The following is a 22894-nucleotide window of genomic DNA, read 5'->3' on the forward strand; positions in this document are numbered from 1 at the left end:
TGCCGGGAACCTTGTCAGCGAAAGGCGTAGGAGGTTGCTTCCTCAAAATGTGGAGAAGATGATGTTCATAAAATGAATTATCAACTCTTCCAGGGAGACCAGCCTCCAGAACGTACAGAGGGACCTGTGGTTCCAGCGGGGACGAATTAATACTCTGTGAGGATGAGGATGTACACACTGAAGAGGGTGAGGAATCGGTGGATGAGGAGGATGAGGATGACATCTTGCCTCCGTAGAGCCAGTTTGTGCAGGGACAGATTAATTGCCAGCTTGTTTTGTGGGGGCCCAAACGAACCAATCATTTCAGCCACAGTTGTGTGGCAGACCCTGGCGCTGAAATGATTGGTTTGTTAAAGTGTGCATGTCCTGTTTATACAACATAAGGGTGGGTGGGAGGGCCCAAGGACAATTCCATCTTGCACCTCTTTTTTTTCTTTGCATTATGTACAGTTTGGGGCCTAGTTTTTCAAACTGCCATCCTGTCTGCCACTGCAGTTTCACGCCTAGATGGGTCACGTGTTTGTGCCGCCCACTCGTGTCGCTTAGCATAGTCATCCAGCTACCTCGGTGCAACCTTTTGGACATAAAAACACTATTGTGAGGTGTGAGGTGTTCAGAATAGACTGGAAATGAGTGGAAATTAAGGTTATTGAGGTTAATAATAGCATAGGAGCAGAAAAACCTACAAATTCTGTGATTTTAGCTGTTTTTATGCTTTTTTTAAAAAAAATACAGATCCAAAACACAAAACCCAGAACCCAAAACACGGAAGGGTGGTTTTGGCAAAACCAATCCAGATCCAAAACACGAAGAAAGATCCAGATCCAAAACCAAAACACAAAACACGAAAAGTGGCCGGTGCACACCCCTAGTATATACACACACATACAGTTTGTCTAATATATATATATATATATATATAATATATATATATATATATATACAGGAAAAACTGCACATCCTGCTTGCATTATATAACGGTGAGGTGGTCCACTAAGGGCCAAACAGATGGACCGACATATAGGACATGCAAATGGATGGGCACTCTCAATGCAAAAATAGAAATTTTTTATTTAGCTCACATATTCAAAAGAAGACACAAGGCATCCAAACAGCTCAACAACTTCTGTGGTGGTTGTCCTGTTTGGATGCCTTGTGTCTTGACAAAGGTCCTGCTGGACCGAAACGTGGACTATTGACTTTTGAACATGTGAGCTAAATAAAAAATTTCTATTTTTTGCATTGAGAGTGCCCATCCATTTGCATGTCCTATATATATATATATATATATATATATATATATATAAAACAAACACTGTTGGCCGGCACTCCTATGAAGAATTAGCCATATGGCCCGGGTGCAAATCCTGGTATCCCACAAGATGACCCCTTAAATCACATGCACAAAAAGGACAGCACTCCAGTATGTGTATATAGATAGATAGATATAATATATATATATATATATGGAATTGAGAGCAAGAAAGAAGGGGCGCCACATAGTGCATGAAACTATAAAACAGATTTTATTGCAGACAGCGGACATAAAACTCGTTCAATGAATATGCGTACCACAATCAGCGGTCAGATACCATCGCAAGTAATAAAAATGAAGAAGCCTGAATATCACCCGAACGTCTCCGGGGACTCCGTTGGCTATTCGACCAGTAATGGAAAGCAACGCCAAACCACGTCCCAACGCGTTTCGTCATCGACTTCTGATAAACCAATACCCGCTTGGATCCGGGTTTTAACGTGGGGAAGACGCCGGCCTGTGTGGTACCTGTGGCCTGTGCTATATCTGGCGTCTGTGACACAGATTTACTTTGTTCCAAAAATCCATCTATTTATTGGATTCTAAAAAACTTTTCACAGTATTATATGTGTTTATGCATTGATTGATTGATTGATTTGCGCACTGAATTTACTGTATTTATATATATATATATATATATAATATATAAATATATATATATACATACACATACATATATATATATATATATATATATATACATATGCACATACATATACACGCACTGGAATACATATGTCAGCGTGAGCCCTGCATGGGTGAAAATCTTGATAAGTATTTCCTAACCTAATTTTACCCCCTAACCCTCCATTAGGGGTACCTAACCCTAACCTCCCCCCCAAGTGCCTAACACTAATCCCCACTCTAAGTGCCTAAACCTAACACCCCCCTTCCCCGCCGACTAAACCTAAATCCCCTAGGGGGGTGCCTAACCCTAACCCCCCTTCCTCTAGCCTAAACCTAACCTCCCAGGGGGGTGCCTAACCCTAAGCCCCCCCGAGAACCCTAAACCTAACCCTCCCCGCCCCAGCTATATATATATATATATATATATATATATACACACACACACACAGTATAAATACATGTATAGTGTATGTGTGTATATACAGTCAGGTCCATAAATATTGGGACATTGACAGAATTTTCATATTTTGTCCTCTATTCACCACCACAATGGCTTTGAAATGAAACAAACAAGATGTGCTTTATCTGCAGACTTTCAGATTTAATTTGAGGGTAATTACATCCAAATCAGGTGAACGGTGTAGGAATTACAACGGTTTCTATATGTGCCTCCCACTTTTTAAGGGGCTAAAAGTAATGGGACAAACTAAACAATCCTAAATATAACTTTCACTTTTTAATACTTTGTTGCAAATCCTTTGCAGGCAATTACAGCCTGAAGTCTGGAACGCATAGACATCACCAGACGCTGGGTTTCATCCCTGGTGATGCTCTGCCAGGCCTCTACTGCCAATGTCTTCAGCTCCTGCTTGTTCTTGGGGCATTTTCCCTTCAGTTTTGTGTTCATCAAGTGAAATGCATGCTCAATCGGATTCAGGTCAGGGGATTGACTTGGCCATTGCATAACATTCCACTTTTTAGCCTTAAAAAACTCTTTGGTTGCTTTTGCAGTATGCTTCGGGTCATTGTCCATCTGCACTGTGAAGCACTGTACAATGAGTTCTGAAGCATTTGACTGAATATGAGCATATAATATTGCCCGAAACACTTCAGAATTAATTCTGCTGCTTTTGTCAGCAGTCACATCATCAATAAATACAAGGGAACCAGTTCCATTGGCAGCCATACATGCACACGCCATGACACTACCACCACCATGCTTCACTGATGAGGTGGTATGTTTTGGATCATGTGCAGTTCCTTTCCTTCTCTTCTCATCCCATCACTCTGGTACAAGTTGATATTTGTCTCACCTGTCAATAGGATGTTGTTCCAGAACTGTAATGGCTTTTTTAGATGTTGTTTGGCAAACTCTAATCTGGTGTTCCTGTTTTTGTGGCTCACCAATGGTTTGCATCTTGTGGTGAACCCTCTATATTCACTCTTGTGAAGTCTTCTCTTGATTGTTGACTTTGACACATATACATCTACCTCCTGGAGAGTGTTCTTGATTTGGCCAACTGTTGTGAAGGGGTTTTTCTTCACCAGGGAAATAATTCTTTTGTCATCCACCACAGTTGTTTTCCGTGGTCTTCCGGGTCTTTTGGTGTTGCTGAGCTCTCCGGTGCGTTCTTTCTTTTTAAGAATGTTCCAAACAGTTGATTTGGCCACACCTAATGTTTTTGCAATCTCTCTGATGGGTTTGTTTTAATTTTTCAGCCTAATGATGGCTTGCTTCACTGATAGTGACAGCTCTTTGGATCTCATATTGAGAGTTGACAGCAACTGATTCCAAATGCAAATGTCACACCTAGAATCAACTCCAGACCTTTTACCTGCTTAATTGATAATGAAATAACGAGGGAATAGCCCACACCTGTCCATGAAATAGCTTTTGAGTTGATAGTCCCAATACTTTTGGCCCCTTAAAAAGTGGGAGGCACATATACACCCGATTTGGATGTAATTACCCTCAAATTAAATCTGAAAGTCTGCAGTTAAAGCACATCTTGTTTGTTTCATTTCAAAACCATTGTGGTGGTAAATAGAGGCCAAAATCTGAAATTCTGTCAATGTCCCAATATTTATGGACCTGACTGTATATATATATATATATATATATATATACAATGCATATACATATATATATACACACACATGCACACAATTTGTATACATGGCCTTTTTATTTACAATATATATACACACATTAAATATATTTATAAACATATATTTTTTTATATTTAATAATTTAATGATGTATATGATTGATATGCATACATATCAATTAGGGGTGAGCGGGTTCGGATTTCTGAAATCCGAACCCCCCCGAGCCCCCCAGAACCGAGTCCGATCCGAGTCAGGCTCGACTTTTCCCGCCTGACTCGGATTCTGAAATCGAGGCAAAACGTCATCTTCCCGCCTTCCGAGTCTCGCGGGTTTTGGATCCTATATAAGGTACCCGCGTCGGCGCCATTTTCTCACTCGGCTGTGGACAGTGAAGAGGGAAGGTGGGAGTTAGGGCTGGCTGGGCTGTGTAGTGTAGTGTAGTGTAGTGCAGAGTAATGTTGTGCTGTGCTGTGCTGCGCTGTGCTGCTGTTGTCCACTACTTCAAAGTCCATAGGGGCTGGCTGTGTTGTGCTGTGCTGCTGTTGTTAATAGGGGCTGTGTCCACTACTTCAAAGTCCATAGGGGCTGGCTGGACTGTGTTGTGCAGTCAGTTCTCCATAGGGGCTGTGTCCACTCCAAAGTCCTGTGCAGTGTCCCAGTCCTAAAGGGGTGCTGTAGTGTTGTCCAGGGGGTGCTCTGTCCATCAGGGGTGCTCCCCCCAAGTGCTAAAAAAATAATATTTTTTTTGTGTTTGTGAATTGTGTGCGCAGTAGCCACACGTGCATCAACAAAGTAGTGCCAAGCGTGCGCCTGTGTCATAAGTAAAGGGCCGGCTGGCTTGACCGTTAAAGGGTGCTGTAAACCCCCAAAGTACACTCCAGTCCAAACCAAAAAAAAAATTATTTTCTGTGTTTGTGAATTGTGTGCGCAGTAGCCGCACGTGCATCAACAAAGTAGTGCCAAGCGTGCGCCTGTGTCATAAGTAAAGGGCCGGCTGGCTTGACCATTAAAGGGTGCTGTAACCCCCAAAGTACACTCCAGTCCAAACCAAAAAAAAAATTATTTTCTATGTTTGTGAATTGTGTGCGCAGTAGCCGCACGTGCATCAACAAAGTGGTGCCAAGCGTGCGCCTGTGTCATAAGTAAAGGGCCGGCTGGCTTGACCGTTAAAGGGTGCTGTAACCCCCAAAGTACACTCCAGTCCAAACCAAAAAAAATGTATTTTCTGTGTTTGTGAATTGTGTGCGCAGTAGCCGCACGTGCATCAACAAAGTAGTGCCAAGCGTGCGCCTGTGTCATAAGTAAAGGGCCGGCTGGCTTGACCGTTAAAGGGTGCTGTAACCCCCAAAGTACACTCCAGTCCAAACCAAAAAAATATATATTTTCTGTGTTTGTGAATTGTGTGCACAGTAGCCGCACGTGCATCAACAAAGTAGTGCCAAGCGTGCGCCTGTGTCATAAGTAAAGGGCCGGCTGGCTTGACCGTTAAAGGGTGCTGTAACCCCCAAAGTACACTCCAGTCCAAACCAAAAAAATAAATATTTTCTTAGTTTGTGATTTGTGTGCGCAATAGCCGCACGTGCATCAACAAAGTAGTGCCAAGCGTGCGCCTGTGTCATAAGTAAAGGGCCGGCTGGCTTGACCGTTAAAGGGTGCTGTAAACCCCCAAAGTACACTCCAGTCCAAACCAAAAAAAAAATTATTTTCTGTGTTTGTGAATTGTGTGCGCAGTAGCCGCACGTGCATCAACAAAGTAGTGCCAAGCGTGCGCCTGTGTCATAAGTAAAGGGCCGGCTGGCTTGACCGTTAAAGGGTACTGTAACCCCCAAAGTACACTCCAGTCCAAACCAAAAAAAAAATTATTTTCTATGTTTGTGAATTGTGTGCGCAGTAGCCGCACGTGCATCAACAAAGTAGTGCCAAGCGTGCGCCTGTGTCATAAGTAAAGGGCCGGCTGGCTTGACCGTTAAAGGGTGCTGTAAGCCCCAAAGTACACTCCAGTCCAAACCAAAAAAAAAATTATTTTCTGTGTTTGTGAATTGTGTGCGCAGTAGCCGCACGTGCATCAACAAAGTAGTGCCAAGCGTGCGCCTGTGTCATAAGTAAAGGGCCGGCTGGCTTGACCATTAAAGGGTGCTGTAACCCCCAAAGTACACTCCAGTCCAAACCAAAAAAATATATATTTTCTGTGTTTGTGAATTGTGTGCACAGTAGCCGCACGTGCATCAACAAAGTAGTGCCAAGCATGCACCTGTGTCATAAGTAAAGGGCCGGCTGGCTTGACCGTTAAAGGGTGCTGTAACCCCCAAAGTACACTCCAGTCCAAACCAAAAAAATATATATTTTCTGTGTTTGTGAATTGTGTGCGCAGTAGCCGCACGTGCATCAACAAAGTAGTGCCAACCGTGCGCCTGTGTCATAAGTAAAGGGCCGGCTGACTTAACCATTAAAGGGTGCTGTAACCCCCAAAGTACACTCCAGTCCAAACCAAAAAAATATATATTTTCTGTGTTTGTGAATTGTGTGCGCATTAGCCGCACGTGTATCAACAAAGTAGTGCCAAGCGTGCGCCTGTGTCATAAGTAATGGGCCGGCTGGCTTGACCGTTAAAGGGTGCTGTAACGCCCAAAGTACACTCCAGTCCAAACCAAAAAAAAATATATTTTCTGTGTTTGTGAATTGTGTGCGCAGTAGCCGCACGTGCATCAACAAAGTAGTGTCAAGCGTGCCCCTGTGTCATAAGTAAAGGGACGGCTGGCTTGACGATTAAAGGGTGCTGTAACCCCCAAAGTACACTCCAGTCCAAACCAAAAAAAAAAATATTTTCTGTGTTTGTGAATTGTGTGCGCAGTAGCCGCACGTGCATCAACAAAGTAGTGCCAAGCGTGCGCCTGTGTCATAAGTAAAGGGCCGGCTGGCTTGACCGTTAAAGGGTGCTGTAAACCCCAAAGTACACTCCAGTCCAAACCAAAAAAAAAATTATTTTCTGTGTTTGTGAATTGTGTGCGCAGTAGCCGCACGTGCATCAACAAAGTAGTGCCAAGCGTGCGCCTGTGTCATAAGTAAAGGGCCGGCTGGCTTGACCATTAAAGGGTGCTGTAACCCCCAAAGGACACTCCAGTCCAAACCAAAAAACATATATTTTCTGTGTTTGTGAATTGTGTGCACAGTAGCCGCACGTGCATCAACAAAGTAGTGCCAAGCGTGCGCCTGTGTCATAAGTAAAGGGCCGGCTGGCTTGACCGTTAAAGGGTGCTGTAACCCCCAAAGTGCACTCCAGTCCAAACCAAAAAAATATATATTTTCTGTGTTTGTGAATTGTGTGCGCAGTAGCCGCACGTGCATCAACAAAGTAGTGCCAACCGTGCGCCTGTGTCATAAGTAAAGGGCCGGCTGGCTTGACAATTAAAGGGTGCTGTAACCCCCAAAGTACACTCCAGTCCAAACCAAAAAAATATATATTTTCTGTGTTTGTGAATTGTGTGCGCAGTCGCCGCACGTGTATCAACAAAGTAGTGCCAAGCGTGCGCCTGTGTCATAAGTAAAGGGCCGGCTGGCTTGACCGTTAAAGGGTGCTGTAACCCCCAAAGTACACTCCAGTCCAAACCAAAAAAAAATATATTTTCTGTGTTTGTGAATTGTGTGCGCAGTAGCCGCACGTGTATCAACAAAGTAGTGCCAAGCGTGCGCCTGTGTCATAAGTAAAGGGCCGGCTGGCTTGACCGTTAAAGGGTGCTGTAACCCCCAAAGTACACTCCAGTCCAAACCAAAAAAAAATTATTTTCTTTGTTTGTGAATTGTGTGCGCAGTAGCCGCACGTGCATCAACAAAGTAGTGCCAAGCGTGCACCTGTGTCATAAGTAAAGGGCCGGCTGGCTTGACCTTTAAAGGGTGCTGTAACCCCCAAAGTACACTCCAAACCAAAAAAATATATATTTTCTGTGTTTGTGACTTGTGTGCACTGTGGCTGCACGTGCATCAACAAAGGAGCAGCGCCAAGCGTGCGCCTGTGTCCCATAAGTAAAGAGCCGGCTGGCTCATTTCTTAAAGGGTGGTGTAACCCACAAAGTGCACTACTCTCCAGCAAAAATAAAAAAATATTTTCTGTGTTTGTGTGCGCTTTAGCCGCACGTATATATCAATATAACATAAATGGAGGACCAAACTTTCTCCAATAAAAATAAAATAGGGAAAGATCAAGAACCACTTCCTCCTAGTGCTATTGCTGCTGCTGGGAGTTGTTCATCATCCCAGAGAGGAAGTAGGAACATCACTACTTTTACTAAACAATTGACCCTCCAACAGTCCCTAGCGATGAGGATGAAGTACGACAGCAGTCATCCTGAAGCAAAACGTATGACTGAGGCCTTGACTGCTATGTTGGTGTTAGACGTGCGTCCGGTATCCGCCATTAGTGCAGTGGGATTTAGACAATTGATGGAGATAGTGTGTCCCCGGTTCCAAATCCCGTCTAGATTCCACCTGCATCCTCAAAGCAGCAGCGACAAGCGTGCGTCTGTCAGTTAAAGGATGGTGTAACCCTCAAAGTGCACTCCACAAACAATAAAAATATTCTTCTTCTTTTTTCTGTCTTTGTGAATTGTGTGGGCTGTAGCCGCACTTGCATCCTCAAAGCAGCAGCGACAAGCGTGCGTCTGTCTGTTAAAGGGTGGTGTAACCCTCAAAGTGCGCTCCACAAACAATAAAAATATTCTTCTTTTTCTGTCTTTGTGAAATGTGTGGGCTGTAGCCGCACTTGCATCCTCAAAGCAGCAGCGACAAGCGTGCGTCTGTCTGTTAAAGGGTGGTGTAACCCTCAAAGTGCGCTCCACAAACAATAAAAATATTCTTCTTCTTTTTTCTGTCTTTGTGAATTGTGTGGGCTGTAGCCGCACTTGCATCCTCAAAGCAGCAGCAACAAGCGTGCGTCTGTCTGTTAAAGGATGGTGTAACCCTCAAAGTGCGCTCCACAAACAATAAAAATATTCTTCTTCTTTTTTCTGTCTTTGTGAATTGTGTGGGCTGTAGCCGCACTTGCATCCTCAAAGCAGCAGCGACAAGCGTGCGTCTGTCTGTTAAAGGGTGGTGTAACCCTCAAAGTGCGCTCCACAAACAATAAAAATATTCTTCTTTTTTTTTCTGTCTTTGTGAATTGTGTGGGCTGTAGCCGCACTTGCATCCTCAAAGCAGCAGCGACAAGCGTGCGTCTGTCTGTTAAAGGGTGGTGTAACCCTCAAAGTGCGCTCCACAAACAATAAAAATATTCTTCTTTTTTTTACTGTCTTTGTGAATTGTGTGGGCTGTAGCCGCACTTGCATCCTCAAAGCAGCTGCGACAAGCGTGCGTCTGTCTGTTAAAGGGTGTTGTAACCCTCAAAGTGCTCCAAAAAATAAAAAACTATTTTTTTAATGTGTTTGTGACTTGTGTGCGATGTAGCCGCACGTGCATCAACATAGTAGCAGCGCCAAGCGTGCGCCTGTGTCATAAGTCAAGGGCTGGTTTGGACATCTGGTCCAGACTGAAGGACGTGCCAACAATTTCTGACAAGTCTACTGTCACTGCATATGATACTGTCCTCAAAGCAGCAGCGACAAGCATGCGTCTGTCTGTTAAAGGGTGGTGACACCCTCAAAGTGTGCTACACCAACAATAAAAATATTGTTCTTTTTTTTTTTGTCTTTGTGAATTGTGTGGGCTGTAGCCGCACTTGCATCCTCAAAGCAACAGCGACAAGCGTGTCTCTGTCTGTTAAAGGGTGGTGTAACCCTCAAAGTGCTCCAAAAAATAAAAAACTATTTTTTTAATGTGTTTGTGACTTGTGTGCGATGTAGCCGCACGTGCATCAACATAGTAGCAGCGCCAAGCGTGCGCCTGTGTCATAAGTCAATGGCTGGTTTGGACATCTTGTCCAGACTGAAGGACGTGCCAACAATTTCTGACAAGTCTACTGTCACTGCATATGATACTGTCCTCAAAGCAGCAGCGACAAGCGTGCATCTGTCTGTTAAAGGGTGGTGACACCCTCAAAGTGTGCTACACAAACAATAAAAATATTCTTCTTTTTTTTTCGGTCTTTGTGAATTGTGTGGGTTGTAGCCGCACTTGCATCCTCAAAGCAGCAGCGACAAGCGTGCATCTGTCTGTTAAAGGGTGGTGTAACTCTCAAAGTGCTCCAAAAAATAAAAAACTATTTTTTTTATGTGTTTGTGACTTGTGTGCGATGTAGCCGCACTTGCATCCTCAAAGCAGCAGCGACAAGCGTGCGTCTGTCTGTTAAAGGGTGGTAACACCCTCAAAGTGTGCTACACAAACAATAAAAATATTCTTCTTTTTTCTGTCTTTGTGAATTGTGTGGGCTGTAGCCGCACCTGCATCCTTAAAGCAGCAGCGACAAGCGTGCATCTGTCTGTTAAAGGGTGGTGACACCCTCAAAGTGTGCTACACAAACAATTAAAATATTGTTCTTTTTTTTCCAGTCTTTGTGAAATGTGTGGGCTGTAGCCGCACCTGCATCCTTAAAGCAGCAGCGACAAGCGTGCATCTGTCTGTTAAAGGGTGGTGACACCCTCAAAGTGTGCTACACAAACAATAAAAATATTCTTCTTCTTTTTTCTGTCTTTGTGAATTGTGTGGGCTGTAGCCGCACTTGCATCCTCAAAGCAGCAGCGACAAGCGTGCGTCTGTCTGTTAAAGGGTGGTGTAACCCTCAAAGTGTGCTCCACAAACAATAAAAATATTCTTTTTTGTTTTTCTGTCTTTGTGAATTGTGTGGGCTGTAGCCGCACTTGCATCCTCAAAGCAGCAGCGACAAGCGTGCGTCTGTCTGTTAAAGGATTACATCGGTGACAGCATCCAAGTAGGCATGTCAGACAGTCCGTACCTGTACTGGCAGGAAAAAGAAGCAATTTGGAGGTCCCTGTACATACTGGCTCTATTTTACCTGAGTTGCCCCCCCTCCAGTGTGTTCTCCGAAAGAGTGTTTAGTGCTGCCGGGAACCTTGTCAGCGAAAGGCATAGGAGGTTGCTTCCTCAAAATGTGGAGAAGATGATGTTCATAAAATGAATTATCAACTCTTCCAGGGAGACCAGCCTCCAGAACGTACAGAGGGACCTGTGGTTCCAGCGGGGACGAATTAATACTCTGTGAGGATGAGGATGTACACACTGAAGAGGGTGAGGAATCGGTGGATGAGGAGGATGAGGATGACATCTTGCCTCCGTAGAGCCAGTTTGTGCAGGGACAGATTAATTGCCAGCTTGTTTTGTGGGGGCCCAAACGAACCAATCATTTCAGCCACAGTTGTGTGGCAGACCCTGGCGCTGAAATGATTGGTTTGTTAAAGTGTGCATGTCCTGTTTATACAACATAAGGGTGGGTGGGAGGGCCCAAGGACAATTCCATCTTGCACCTCTTTTTTTTCTTTGCATTATGTACAGTTTGGGGCCTAGTTTTTCAAACTGCCATCCTGTCTGCCACTGCAGTTTCACGCCTAGATGGGTCACGTGTTTGTGCCGCCCACTCGTGTCGCTTAGCATAGTCATCCAGCTACCTCGGTGCAACCTTTTGGACATAAAAACACTATTGTGAGGTGTGAGGTGTTCACAATAGACTGGAAATGAGTGGAAATTAAGGTTATTGAGGTTAGTAATAGCATAGGAGCAGAAAAACCTACAAATTCTGTGATTTTAGCTGTTTTTATGCTTTTTTTCAAAAAAATACAGATCCAAAACACAAAACCCAGAACCCAAAACACGGAAGGGTGGTTTTGGCAAAACCAATCCAGATCCAAAACACGAAGAAAGATCCAGATCCAAAACCAAAACACAAAACACGAAAAGTGGCCGGTGCACACCCCTAGTATATACACACACATACAGTTTGTCTAATATATATATATATATATATATATATATAATATATATATATATATATACAGGAAAAACTGCACATCCTGCTTGCATTATATAATGGTGAGGTGGTCCACTAAGGGCCAAACAGATGGACCGACAAATAGGACATGCAAATGGATGGGCACTCTCAATGCAAAAAATAGAAATTTTTTATTTAGCTCACATATTCAAAAGAAGACACAAGGCATCCAAACAGCTCAACAACTTCTGTGGTGGTTGTCCTGTTTGGATGCCTTGTGTCTTGACAAAGGTCCTGCTGGACCGACACGTGGACTATTGACTTTTGAACATGTGAGCTAAATAAAAAATTTCTATTTTTTGCATTGAGAGTGCCCATCCATTTGCATGTCCTATATATATATATATAAAACAAACACTGTTGGCCGGCACTCCTATGAAGAATTAGCCATATGGCCCGGGTGCAAATCCTGGTAGCCCACAAGATGACCCCTTAAATCACATGCACAAAAAGGACAGCACTCCAGTATGTGTATATAGATAGATAGATATAATATATATATATATATAATATATAAATATATATATATACATACACATACATATATATATATATATATACATATGCACATACATATACACGCACTGGAATACATATGTCAGCGTGAGCCCTGCATGGGTGAAAATCTTGATAAGTATTTCCTAACCTAATTTTACCCCCTAACCCTCCATTAGGGGTACCTAACCCTAACCTCCCCCCCAAGTGCCTAACACTAATCCCCACTCTAAGTGCCTAAACCTAACACCCCCCTTCCCCGCCGCCTAAACCTAAATCACCTAGGGGGGTGCCTAACCCTAACCCCCCTTCCTCTAGCCTAAACCTAACCTCCCAGGGGGGTGCCTAACCCTAAGCCCCCCCGAGAACCCTAAACCTAACCCTCCCCGCCCCAGCTATATATATATATATATATATATATATATACACACACACACAGTATAAATACATATATAGTGTATGTGTGTATATACAGTCAGGTCCATAAATATTGGGACATTGACAGAATTTTCATATTAAAATGCCCCAAGAACAAGCAGGAGCTGAAGACATTTGCAGTAGAGGCCTGGCAGAGCATCACCAGGGATGAAACCCAGCGTCTGGTGATGTCTATGCGTTCCAGACTTTAGGCTGTAATTGCCTGCAAAGGATTTGCAACAAAGTATTAAAAAGTGAAAGTTATATTTAGGATTGTTTAGTTTGTCCCATTACTTTTAGCCCCTTAAAAAGTGGGAGGCACATATAGAAACCGTTGTAATTCCTACACCGTTCACCTGATTTGGATGTAATTACCCTCAAATTAAATCTGAAAGTCTGCAGATAAAGCACATCTTGTTTGTTTCATTTCAAAGCCATTGTGGTGGTGAATAGAGGACAAATGTGTTCATCAAGTGAAATGCATGCTCAATCGGATTCAGGTCAGGGGATTGACTTGGCCATTGCATAACATTCCACTTTTTAGCCTTAAAAAACTCTTTGGTTGCTTTTGCAGTATGCTTCGGGTCATTGTCCATCTGCACTGTGAAGCACTGTACAATGAGTTCTGAAGCATTTGACTGAATATGAGCATATAATATTGCCCGAAACACTTCAGAATTAATTCTGCTGCTTTTGTCAGCAGTCACATCATCAATAAATACAAGGGAACCAGTTCCATTGGCAGCCATACATGCACACGCCATGACACTACCACCACCATGCTTCACTGATGAGGTGGTATGTTTTGGATCATGTGCAGTTCCTTTCCTTCTCTTCTCATCCCATCACTCTGGTACAAGTTGATATTTGTCTCACCTGTCAATAGGATGTTGTTCCAGAACTGTAATGGCTTTCTTAGATGTTGTTTGGCAAACTCTAATCTGGTGTTCCTGTTTTTGTGGCTCACCAATGGTTTGCATCTTGTGGTGAACCCTCTATATTCACTCTTGTGAAGTCTTCTCTTGATTGTTGACTTTGACACATATACATCTACCTCCTGGAGAGTGTTCTTGATTTGGCCAACTGTTGTGAAGGGGTTTTTCTTCACCAGGGAAATAATTCTTTTGTCATCCACCACAGTTGTTTTCCGTGGTCTTCCGGGTCTTTTGGTGTTGCTGAGCTCTCCGGTGCGTTCTTTCTTTTTAAGAATGTTCCAAACAGTTGATTTGGCCACACCTAATGTTTTTGCAATCTCTCTGATGGGTTTGTTTTAATTTTTCAGCCTAATGATGGCTTGCTTCACTGATAGTGACAGCTCTTTGGATCTCATATTGAGAGTTGACAGCAACTGATTCCAAATGCAAATGTCACACCTAGAATCAACTCCAGACCTTTTATCTGCTTAATTGATAATGAAATAACGAGGGAATAGCCCACACCTGTCCATGAAATAGCTTTTGAGTTGATAGTCCCAATACTTTTGGCCCCTTAAAAAGTGGGAGGCACATATAGAAACTGTTGCAATTCCTACACCGTTCACCCGATTTGGATGTAATTACCCTCAAATTAAATCTGAAAGTCTGCAGTTAAAGCACATCTTGTTTGTTTCATTTCAAAACCATTGTGGTGGTGAATAGAGGCCAAAATCTGAAAATTCTGTCAATGTCCCAATATTTATGGACCTGACTGTATATATATATATATATATATATATATATACAATGCATATACATATATATATTAGGGATGAGCGGGTTCGGTTCCCTGAGAACCGAACCCACCCGAACTTCGGGGATACGGGGCGATCCGAGCCCAAGCTCGGATCTCCCTGTCTGCCCCGGATCCCTCTCCCGAGGCAAAACCTCGAGATCTGCTGTCGGATCTCGAGGTTTTGCCTCGAGCGGCCATTTTAAAAAAAATGCCTTTGCCTTTAATGGGCAAAGTGCTGATTGGCTGACAGAGCCGTCTGTCACGGCTCTCAGCCAATCAGCATTATGGTGCTCATTTGCATGTAGCACGGACTCGTGAGATCCGTGCTACATGCATCTGTGTGATTGACAGTGACACAGAGCACAGATGGGTCAGTGAGACCCGTCTGTGCTGCTGTGTATTTCAATGACACAGATGCACGCACGGACCAGGAGATCCGTGCTACTTGCATCTGTGTCATTGACACAGAGCACTAACGGGTCCGTGAGACCCATCTGTGCTGCTGTGGTAAAAAAAAAAAAAAAAACCTGTGTAAAAAGAGAAAAAAATGGCGTGCCCCCCCCCAAAAAAAGAGCAACCAGCCCCGGGCATTAGTGACCCAATGCTGGGTGTGCTTAAATACAGGGGACAAACGACATAGGGGTCCCCTGTACTTAAACACAACCGGCACTGGGCTAGTCAGAACCAGAGCTGGTTGCCAAAATACGGGGGACAAACGACGTAGGGGTCCCCCGTATTCTGCGCAACCAGCTCTGGGCTCTGATCCGGTCCTGGTTCTGGAAATACAGGGGAAAAAAATGAGTAGGGTTCCCCTGTATGTTCCAGAACCAGCACTGGACTTTTTCTAGCGGGGGGCTGATGCCACAGCCAGGGGAGCCCTTTCACCGGGCCCCCCAGCCGCAGCATCAGCCCTGACCGCTAGTCAGCCCAGGCCGGGGATCCCTGGAGAGCTGGGGACCCCCCCAATAAAGGGGTCACCCTCTCCAGGGCTCCCCAGGCCCAGGCTGATAGCCCGGGGCTATCCCCGCCACCCCTGGTGGCGGTGGGTGGCGGGTTGATTGTGTGGTGTGGTGTAAATAAAGAATATCAAACATTGTCTTTACAAGTAGAACTGCAAGTCCCAGCAAGCCTGCCCCGCATGCTGGTACTTGGAGAACCACAAGTACCAGCATGCAGGGCATTAAGGGCCCACTAGTACCTGTAGTTCACCTGTAAAAAAATGTTTAAAAAAAACACAGGACACACACACCGTGACAGTATAAGTTTATTAAACATACATACACACACACACACACACACACACATGTACACATACTCACCTATGTAACCCTGTAGCATCGGTCCACTTGTCCGGTAAAGTATCCATAGGGGACCTGTGAAAAAAAACATACTCACCATCTCCTATGCGAGGTTCTGTCCTCTTCGTTCCAAAGTAGGCATCCCCGGACTTGGCAAAAAAAAAAAAAACGAAAACGCGATCCACGAACTTAGTACCGTTCTATAGAACGGTACTTCCCGAATGAGAGCTTAGCGGTGGGGTATCACCATGGAAACCCCGCTGCTAAGCGTTCATTGGCTGAGAGAGGCCATCTCCCGTCTCTCTCAGCCAATGAACGGCTCCCTCCATTGTAGTCAATGCTGGGAGCCGCAAGGTTATTAAAGTTTACCCTGCGGTTCCCACCATTGACTACAATGGAGGGAGCCGTTCATTGGCTGAGAGACGGGAGATGACCTCTCTCAGCCAATGAACGCTTAGCAGCGGGGTTTCCATGGTGATACCCCGCCGCTAAGCTCTCATTCGGGAAGTACCGTTCTATAGAACGGTACTAAGTTCGTGGATCGCGTTTTCGTTTTTTTTTTTTGCCAAGTCCGGGGATGCCTACTTTGGAACGAAGAGGACAGAACCTCGCATAGGAGATGGTGAGTATGTTTTTTTTCACAGGTCCCCTAGGGATACTTTACCGGACAAGTGGACCGATGCTACAGGTTACATAGGTGAGTATGTGTACATGTGTGTGTGTGTATGTATGTTTAATAAACTTATACTGTCACGGTGTGTGTGTCCTGTGTTTTTTTAAAAATTTTTTTTACAGGTGAACTACAGGTACTAGTGGGCCCTTAATGCCCTGCATGCTGGTACTTGTGGTTCTCCAAGTACCAGCATGCGGGGCAGGCTAGCTGGGACTTGCAGTTCTACTTGTAAAGACAATGTTTGATATTCTTTATTTACACCACACCACACAATCAACCCGCCACCCACCACCACCAGGGGTGGCGGGGATAGCCCCGGGCTATCAGCCTGGGCCTGGGGTGCCCTGGAGAGGGTGACCCCTTTATTGGGGGGGTCCCCAGCTCTCCAGGGATCCCCGGCCTGGGCTGACTAGCGGTCAGGGTTGATGCTGCGGCTGGGGGGCCCGGTGAAAGGGCTCCCCTGGCTGTGGCATCAGCCCCCCGCTAGAAAAAGTCCAGTGCTGGTTCTGGAACATACAGGGGAACCCTACTCATTTTTTGTCCCCTATATTTCCAGAACCAGGACCGGATCAGAGCCCAGAGCTGGTTGCGCAGAATACAGGGGACCCCTACGTCGTTTGTCCCCCGTATTTTGGCAACCAGCGCTGGTTCTGACTAGCCCGGTGCTGGTTGTGCTTAAGTACAGGGGACCCCTACGTCGTTTGTCCCCTGTATTTAAGCACACCCAGCACTGGGTTACTAATGCCCGGGGCTGGTTGCTCTTTTTTGGGGGGGTGCACGCCATTTTTTTCTTTTTTTACACAGGTTTTTTTTTTTTTTTTTACCACAGCAGCACAGACGGGTCTCACGGACCTGTCATTGCTCTGTGCCAATCACACAGATGCATGTAGCACGGATCTCCCGGGTTCGTGCTACATGCAAATGGGCACCATAACGCTGATTGGCTTCCTGTCTGCCACTGCAGTGCCACTCCTAGATGGGCCACGTGTTTGTGCCGCCCCCTTGTGTCGCTTAGCATAGTCATCCAGCTTCCTCGGTACAACCTTTTGGCCTAAAAACAATATTGTGAGGTGTGAGGTGTTCAGAATAAAGTGGAAATGAGTGGAAATTAATGTTATTGGGGTTATTAATAGCGTAGGAACAAAAAAAGGCCCATTTATGTGATTTTAGCGTTTTTTTGTATTTTTTAAGAAAAAATCCAGATCCAAAACACAAAACCCAGAACCTAAAACACGGAAGGGTGGTTTTGGCAAAACCAATCCAGATCCAAAACACGAAGAAAGATCCAGATCCAAAACCAAAACACAAAACACGAAAAGTGTCCGGTGCACACCCCTAATATATATACACACACACATGCACACAATTTGTATACATGGCCTTTTTATTTACAATATATATACACACATTAAATATATTTATAAACATATATTTTTTTATATTTAATAATTTAATGATGTATATGATTGATATGCATACATATCAATTAGGGGTGAGCGGGTTCGGATTTCTGAAATCCGAACCCCCCCGAGCCCCCCAGAACCGAGTCCGATCCGAGTCAGGCTCGACTTTTCCCGCCTGACTCGGATTCTGAAATCGAGGCAAAACGTCATCTTCCCGCCTTCCGAGTCTCGCGGGTTTTGGATCCTATATATGGTACCCGCGTCGGCGCCATTTTCTCACTCGGCTGTGGACAGTGAAGAGGGAAGGTGGGAGTTAGGGCTGGCTGGGCTGTGTAGTGTAGTGTAGTGTAGTGCAGAGTAATGTTGTGCTGTGCTGTGCTGCGCTGTGCTGCTGTTGTCCACTACTTCAAAGTCCATAGGGGCTGGCTGTGTTGTGCTGTGCTGCTGTTGTTAATAGGGGCTGTGTCCACTACTTCAAAGTCCATAGGGGCTGGCTGGACTGTGTTGTGCAGTCAGTTCTCCATAGGGGCTGTGTCCACTCCAAAGACCTGTGCAGTGTCCCAGTCCTAAAGGGGTGCTGTAGTGTTGTCCAGGGGGTGCTCTGTCCATCAGGGGTGCTCCCCCAAGTGCTAAAAAAATAATATTTTTTTTGTGTTTGTGAATTGTGTGCGCAGTAGCCACACGTGCATCAACAAAGTAGTGCCAAGCGTGCGCCTGTGTCATAAGTAAAGGGCCGGCTGGCTTGACCGTTAAAGGGTGCTGTAAACCCCCAAAGTACACTCCAGTCCAAACCAAAAAAAAAATTATTTTCTGTGTTTGTGAATTGTGTGCGCAGTAGCCGCACGTGCATCAACAAAGTAGTGCCAAGTGGGCGCCTGTGTCATAAGTAAAGGGCCGGCTGGCTTGACCGTTAAAGGGTGCTGTAACCCCCAAAGTACACTCCAGTCCAAACCAAAAAAAAAATTATTTTCTATGTTTGTGAATTGTGTGCGCAGTAGCCGCACGTGCATCAACAAAGTGGTGCCAAGCGTGCGCCTGTGTCATAAGTAAAGGGCCGGCTGGCTTGACCGTTAAAGGGTGCTGTAACCCCCAAAGTACACTCCAGTCCAAACCAAAAAAAAATGTATTTTCATGTGTTTGTGAATTGTGTGCGCAGTAGCCGCACGTGCATCAACAAAGTAGTGCCAAGCGTGCGCCTGTGTCATAAGTAAAGGGCCGGCTGGCTTGACCGTTAAAGGGTGCTGTAACCCCCAAAGTACACTCCAGTCCAAACCAAAAAAATATATATTTTCTGTGTTTGTGAATTGTGTGCACAGTAGCCGCACGTGCATCAACAAAGTAGTGCCAAGCGTGCGCCTGTGTCATAAGTAAAGGGCCGGCTGGCTTGACCGTTAAAGGGTGCTGTAACCCCCAAAGTACACTCCAGTCCAAACCAAAAAAAAAAATATTTTCTATGTTTGTGAATTGTGTGCGCAGTAGCCGCACGTGCATCAACAAAGTAGTGCCAAGCGTGCGCCTGTGTCATAAGTAAAGGGCCGGCTGGCTTGACCGTTAAAGGGTGCTGTAACCCCCAAAGTACACTCCAGTCCAAACCAAAAAAAAAATTATTTTCTGTGTTTGTGAATTGTGTGCGCAGTAGCCGCACGTGCATCAACAAAGTAGTGCCAAGCGTGCGCCTGTGTCATAAGTAAAGGGCCAGCTGGCTTGACCGTTAAAGGGTGCTGTAACCCCCAAAGTACACTCCAGTCCAAACCAAAAAAATATATATTTTCTGTGTTTGTGAATTGTGTGCACAGTAGCCGCACATGCATCAACAAAGTAGTGCCAAGCGTGCACCTGTGTCATAAGTAAAGGGCCGGCTGGCTTGACCGTTAAAGGGTGCTGTAACCCCCAAAGTACACTCCAGTCCAAACCAAAAAAATATATATTTTCTGTGTTTGTGAATTGTGTGCGCAGTAGCCGCATGTGCATCAACAAAGTAGTGCCAACCGTGCGCCTGTGTCATAAGTAAAGGGCCGGCTGGCTTGACCATTAAAGGGTGCTGTAACCCCCAAAGTACACTCCAGTCCAAACCTAAAAAATATATATTTTCTGTGTTTGTGAATTGTGTGCGCATTAGCCGCATGTGTATCAACAAAGTAGTGCCAAGCGTGCGCCTGTGTCATAAGTAATGGGCCGGCTGGCTTGACCGTTAAAGGGTGCTGTAACGCCCAAAGTACACTCCAGTCCAAACCAAAAAAATATATATTTTCTGTGTTTGTGAATTGTGTGCGCAGTAGCCGCACGTGCATCAACAAAGTAGTGTCAAGCATGCCCCTGTGTCATAAGTAAAGGGCCGGCTGGCTTGACCATTAAAGGGTGCTGTAACCCCCAAAGTACACTCCAGTCCAAACCAAAAAAAAAATATTTTCTGTGTTTGTGAATTGTGTGCGCAGTAGCCGCACGTGCATCAACAAAGTAGTGCCAAGCGTGCGCCTGTGTCATAAGTAAAGGGCCGGCTGGCTTGACCGTTAAAGGGTGCTGTAAACCCCAAAGTACACTCCAGTCCAAACCAAAAAAAAAAATATTTTCTGTGTTTGTGAATTGTGTGCGCAGTAGCCACACGTGCATCAACAAAGTAGTGCCAAGCGTGCGCCTGTGTCATAAGTAAAGGGCCGGCTGGCTTGACCGTTAAAGGGTGCTGTAACCCCCAAAGTACACTCCAGTCCAAACCAAAAAACATATATTTTCTGTGTTTGTGAATTGTGTGCACAGTAGCCGCACGTGCATCAACAAAGTAGTGCCAAGCGTGCGCCTGTGTCATAAGTAAAGGGCCGGCTGGCTTGACCGTTAAAGGGTGCTGTAACCCCCAAAGTGCACTCCAGTCCAAACCACAAAAATATATATTTTCTGTGTTTGTGAATTGTGTGCGCAGTAGCCGCACGTGCATCAACAAAGTAGTGCCAACCGTGCGCCTGTGTCATAAGTAAAGGGCCGGCTGGCTTGACAATTAAAGGGTGCTGTAACCCCCAAAGTACACTCCAGTCCAAACCAAAAAAATATATATTTTCTGTGTTTGTGAATTGTGTGCGCAGTAGCCGCACGTGTATCAACAAAGTAGTGCCAAGCGTGCGCCTGTGTCATAAGTAAAGGGCCGGCTGGCTTGACCGTTAAAGGGTGCTGTAACCCCCAAAGTACACTCCAGTCCAAACCAAAAAAATATATATTTTCTGTGTTTGTGAATTGTGTGCGCAGTAGCCGCACGTGTATCAACAAAGTAGTGCCAAGCGTGCGCCTGTGTCATAAGTAAAGGGCCGGCTGGCTTGACTGTTAAAGGGTGCTGTAACCCCCAAAGTACACTCCAGTCCAAACCAAAAAAAAAATTATTTTCTTTGTTTGTGAATTGTGTGCGCAGTAGCCGCACGTGCATCAACAAAGTAGTGCCAAGCGTGCACCTGTGTCATAAGTAAAGGGCCGGCTGGCTTGACCTTTAAAGGGTGCTGTAACCCCCAAAGTACACTCCAAACAAAAAAAATATATATTTTCTGTGTTTGTGACTTGTGTGCACTGTGGCTGCACGTGCATCAACAAAGGAGCAGCGCCAAGCGTGCGCCTGTGTCCCATAAGTAAAGAGCCGGCTGGCTCATTTCTTAAAGGGTGGTGTAACCCACAAAGTGCACTACTCTCCAGCAAAAATAAAATAATATTTTCTGTGTTTGTGTGCGCTTTAGCCGCACGTATATATCAATATAACATAAATGGAGGACCAAACTTTCCCCAATAAAAATAAAATAGGGAAAGATCAAGAACCACTTCCTCCTAGTGCTGTTGCTGCTGCTGGGAGTTGTTCATCATCCCAGAGAGGAAGTAGGAACATCACTACTTTTACTAAACAATTGACCCTCCAACAGTCCCTAGCGATGAGGATGAAGTACGACAGCAGTCATCCTGAAGCAAAACGTATGACTGAGGCCTTGACTGCTATGTTGGTGTTAGACGTGCGTCCGGTATCCGCCATTAGTGCAGTGGGATTTAGACAATTGATGGAGGTAGTGTGTCCCCGGTTCCAAATCCCATCTAGATTCCACCTGCATCCTCAAAGCAGCAGCAACAAGCGTGCATCTGTCTGTTAAAGGGTGGTGACACCCTCAAAGTGTGCTACACAAACAATAAAAATATTGTTCTTTTTTTTTCTGTCTTTGTGAATTGTGTGGGCTGTAGCCGCACTTGCATCCTCAAAGCAGCAGCGACAAGCGTGCGTCTGTCTGTTAAAGGGTGGTGTAACCCTCAAAGTGCTCCAAAAAATAAAAAACTATTTTTTTAATGTGTTTGTGACTTGTGTGTGATGTAGCCGCACGTGCATCAACATAGTAGCAGCGCCAAGCGTGCGCCTGTGTCATAAGTCAAGGGCTGGTTTGGTCATCTGGTCCGGACTGAAGGACGTGCCCACAATTTCTGACAAGTCTACTGTCACTGCATATGATACTGTCCTCAAAGCAGCAGCGACAAGCGTGCATCTGTCTGTTAAAGGGTGGTGACACCCTCAAAGTGTGCTACACAAACAATAAAAATATTGTTCTTTTTTTTCGGTCTTTGTGAAATATGTGGGCTGTAGCCGCACCTGTATCCTTAAAGCAGCAGCGACAAGCGTGCGTCTGTCTGTTAAAGGGTGGTGACACCCTCAAAGTGTGCTACACAAACAATAAAAATATTGTTCTCTTATTTTCTGTCTTTGTGAATTGTGTGGGCTGTAGCCGCACTTGCATCCTCAAAGCAGCAGCGACAAGCGTGCGTCTGTCTGTTAAAGGGTGGTGTAACCCTCAAAGTGCGCTCCACAAACAATAAAAATATTCTTTTTTTTTTTCTTTCTTTGTGAATTGTGTGGGCTGTAGCCGCACTTGCATCCTCAAAGCAGCAGCGACAAGCGTGCGTCTGTCT

Source organism: Taudactylus pleione, unplaced genomic scaffold, assembly GCF_031769625.1.
Source record: "Taudactylus pleione unplaced genomic scaffold, aTauple2 ptg000105l, whole genome shotgun sequence".
NCBI classification, from domain to species: domain Eukaryota; kingdom Metazoa; phylum Chordata; class Amphibia; order Anura; family Myobatrachidae; genus Taudactylus; species Taudactylus pleione.